A 4804-nucleotide genomic window follows, 5' to 3' on the forward strand; every position below is an offset into this window, starting at 1 on the left:
AAGGAGAACTCTATTAGCAGCTGGTTTCCCATGGGGCTCTCTCATTTGTTCATCGAGTAAGACAAAGCGCTGGCCCTTCCTTCTAGAAGAATGTTAGTAAAGACAGTGTGTCCTTCATGAGCAGAGGGCCTGACACATGGAAGATATAGATATCATCTTCCTCTGAAGCAATAATAGCTGATTCTTCCCACCCTCCTCCTTTCGTATACAGTAAGACCTCAACAGGAGCTAGCTCACCATGGGTGGTAAGGAAAGGGAGCCCACAGTGAAAACTGCAGGCTAGATGCAAAGGTGAGATGGGTACTAGTGTTACATAAAATGTTAAAGCCCAAATAAGGATGAGAAAACTAAAGTAAGAGCGAGCGCTTGCAGCTAGATATGAGCAGACTGGCTGAGAGATAAGAAGGATTGGAGCTCTAAGAAGTGAGGTCGATGTTAGTAGCTGGCAGGCACTCCTGCAGCCATGGAACATATATGCAGGGCACTGTTCTGCTCCTATATATCCTTGCTTCTAATTCTAATGTAATTGAATGGAACCAATTAAACTGTGGGTAAGGAAGGTCTCTAACAAATTTCCACCTGTCACACTCACCCCCAGACCACCCCACAGACAAGGAACTAGACCTGAGGTGACCAAAAAGGACTGTCGACTAAATGTAGCTATGAAAGTGTTAGCCCACTGCGCGCGCGCACGCGCGCGCGCGCGCGCACACACACACACACACACACACACACACACACATCCTAATAAAACGAGAAGCTGACTGTGTAAATGAGAGAACAAAGAATGGATAGTCGACAGCCAGAAATACCCTGTCAAGGTCTATGGTGGGAACACTACCCAGGAATGACAGATAACAGTCAAGGTCAGAAGCTAACAAGGCACACGTCAGATGGAGACCGAGGAGGCTTCAGCCTCCCTAGCTGGAACACGGTCAGCTGGCAAACAGAACCATCATCTCCTCCTAATGTTTACATTCACTGTCTGTTCTCTGTGATGTCTGTATTTTCACTCTTCGTCAGAGTAAGACAACAAACCTGAGAGCCACTATCTTGAGTTGAATTTTGATGGCTATTGAGTGTCTGACACTGTAAGTCACTGGGTCACATGCATCCCAAGGGAGACTCTTAAAACTCTGTAACAAGACCTACTGTGTATACAAGCATCAACTGGCCCTCTGTGTAAAAGTCTAAATGATTAGGACTCAGGAGAACTAGACCAATAATTTATATATATATATATATATATATATATATATATATATATATATATATACACACTTTGCATCCTGGTATTCTTGTTGTAAAGCACTGAGCTCATAATGCAGTTCCCAATTTGATGCTAGCTCCCTTGAAACTATGGACCACATTTTTAGCTAGAAAATAGAGTAAATTCCCAGTTTTTGAAAATTTAAATTTGAGGAGACGTTTTTCAAACACCATTGTTCAAGCTCTGTCTGTATCAATGAACTCAGAATCTCTGGCAGGAAATCCTGGCATTGGTTCTTTTTAAAAGTCCCCAGGAAACCCTAGGGGCCAGCCCTGTTACAGGAGCCCACAGAGTAGGGGCAGCCATGTTACAGCAGCCCACAGAAAGAGTTTAGATCTGAAGCTCTCCAATCTGACTGAAGCTTATTTTCCAAGTTTCTTTTCTTGGAAGAAAAATAAAAAAAAAAAAAAAAGAAAAAAGAAAGAAAGAAAGAAAGAAAGAAAAGAAATCAACTAAGAAAGAAGAGAAACATTTCCACCAGAAAGCAACTCAAATGTAGAAGACAAGGTAGACAGACAAAGGGTGGGGAGGGCGGTTCTCGACCTTCCTGGTACTGGAACCCTTTAATACAGTTCCACATGTCGTGGTGACCCCCAAGCAGGACAATTTTTTGTTGCTGCTTTACAACGGCAATTTTGCTACTGTTACAAATCATAATGTAAATATATGATATTCAGGATACCTGATATGGGGGATCCTCAAGGGGGTCACAACCCACATTAATAACAGGAAAAAAAAATGTGGCACGATCTTAGAAGACAGAAGAGAAATTTCTTCAAGAAATCCAGAGTCCTGAAAACTGTGAAGGGTAACTTCTCCAGCTGCAAACACAGAATTTCTTGTCACAGTAGTTGGAGAAGAGCGGATGGCAGTTCCAACAGGAATAAGAAGCTGCTAAATAAAAGTTGAATATGCCTAGGTTGGAGGTGTCTGTATAGTCCAAGAACTTCAGGGTGAGTGTCAGAATACCCAGAGCCCTGGAAGCATTTGCCCGAGCAAGGATGGAATTGGAGATAAAATGAGGTCAAAGCAAAGGCCGGACATGAAAGTTGATCCAGACAATGGATGAAGCAATCTTGATTAAACGTTGGTCTGTTCAGAGAATATGGAATGTGGGATCATCAAAGTGCTTCACTAAGGCGACATGGACTGGCAAGCAAATGTGTCGGTGGTTCGAGAATACATCACGATCAGCATCAATTAGTAGAATGTAAGGAAGTCTCCAGAAGAAAAGGTAAACACACTGAGAAAGCAGCACTGGAACTTGGAACTTTAAGTCCAAGGAAGTTTTGGGGTGTTTTGGAGTTTTGCTTTTTATAAATTACTATTATTCCTGTGGTTTAAAGGAAGAAACTAAGGCTTAGTGGATAAATATTACACAAAAGAAATGAAGACAAAACTAGGCCTTGGGTTTCATTGAGTTGAGAATCTTAAGTACTTTTATGTATTAAAGAATACGTATTTTGCCTATATACAAACTCTGAAGGTCTCAATTTTAAAAATATATTTATTTTGTTTTTAATTGGGTATGTGTGTAAGAGGTAGATGCATGTGAGTATGGATGACCTAGAGGCCAAAGGTGCCAGGTACCCTGATATTGGCGTTATAGGCAGTCATGAGTAAAGTGGTTTTGGCTGCTAGAAACCAAAACCAGGTCCTCTACACGACCAGTCCTGTTCTTAAACACCAAGTCATCTTTCTATCCTGATCCCTTTCCAGTGAATGTTTTCTGATGGATAATATCAGAAGTTTTAAAATACTTCAGGATGTATGCACACACACACACACACACACACACACACACATGCCCATGTAAATGGCAACAACACATTAACAACATATTGTGAGCACCCCTACAGAATTTACTTATTTAACTTACAAAAGAAGCATGACTACAATTTTTCCAATTTGTTTTTCTTATTTCTGTGAAGGACAGGATCCCCTTCACCCCAGCCAAAGCCACAGCATCAATGCAGAATTCGCTGTCTTTTACGTAATCCGCTAGGCCTTCCTTTGAGATATTCCTTACTACTGTGACTCTTATTCACATGACTCCTATCACAATGGTCCTAATGTCTCACCATTTTGTAAATATCACTTTAGCATCTTAACTCCACTCCCACTGTGACAGCAGCTGTCACCTGACCTCTACACACACACACACACACATGCCATGGCACAGGCAAACCCACACATAGACACATAAGTAAGTAACAAAATCTATTAATAACTGTTACTTTCAGGAAATTTAAAAAAAAAAAAAGCAATTCGCCAGGATGGGAAATTTTTATGTCCTTCATGTTCTGCTACACGTTTCTTTTTCTTTCTTATTTTTGTGAGGCAGGGTCTTATGTGTCTCAGATTACTTTCAAAGTTGCTATATAATCAAGGATGACCTTGAACTTTGTAATCTGCCCTCTAGCATCTCCAGACTGCTGGGGTTGTGGCATGTTTCCCCTGACACAGGGCTGGGTTCAAACCCAGGGCTCCCTGCATGCTAGATAAACACACTACCAAGGAAGGTACATTCCCAGATCACACAAAATATATTTCTGTACCATTTGGCACTCTTTGTATTAGCATGAATTTCTTTTAATAATTAAAATTGATAGAAGCATGAAGCAGAATCTGAAAGGGGAAAAAAGTGTAAGAAGAGAAAGGTGGAAGAGAAAGGTAGAAGAGAACAGTGGAAGAGAACGGTGGGAGAGAACGGTGGGAGAGAACGGTGGAAGAGAACGGTGGAAGAGAACGGTGGCAAAAGGCCCTTTGCCGTCCCCACGGGTGGGTCCTGCTTTAGGGACTTGTAGTGTTGGATGTAAGATCCAGGGTGCTTTACTTTCTAACACATGTAGCTGTGGTTTAGGAAGTCTCTTAGAAACTTGTATTAAACCATAGGACCCTAGGATATTAAGATCTGTTTTGATAATGTGGTAATGATAATGCAGACTGGTTATTTTCAGAAAAGCCGGTTATCATGAATTATTAAAGCCTTCATATTAATTCACATTACTGAATAGATAATTGATTCTATCCCACTGCCTTATTTCTGAACCAATTCATTTACAGCTGAATCATTTCCTACACAACACTGTGCTGCCCCCCTGTGGCGGCTTCTGTGCATGACAGCAAGCATCCTCTACAATACGGTAAATGGAAGGTAATCATCAAACCTTCCGTACGGTCGAAGCATTTCACTCTACTCCAAAAAAATTATCGCGTACGTTAAAATTTCTCAAATTTATGACATAGCGTAACCTCAATGATCAAATTATGAAAATATAGAAATAGATTGTATTTTTTTCAGTTTCAGATTACAATATAAAAATGTTCCCCTTTTTCCTACTTGTGCTTTCTGCGCCACCTACAGGAAATGTGTAGAACTTTTATTAAACATAAGCAAGTGCGTGCCTCATATAGACAAAATGAACAAGCTCATCATTACTACATTTTTTTTTTTTTTTTTTTTTTTTTTTTTTTCGAGACAGGGTTTCTCTGTGTAGTCCTGGCTGTCCTGGAACTCACTCTGTAGACCAG

This window comes from Mus pahari, chromosome 9 (genome assembly GCF_900095145.1).
Source record: "Mus pahari chromosome 9, PAHARI_EIJ_v1.1, whole genome shotgun sequence".
NCBI lineage: Eukaryota > Metazoa > Chordata > Mammalia > Rodentia > Muridae > Mus > Mus pahari.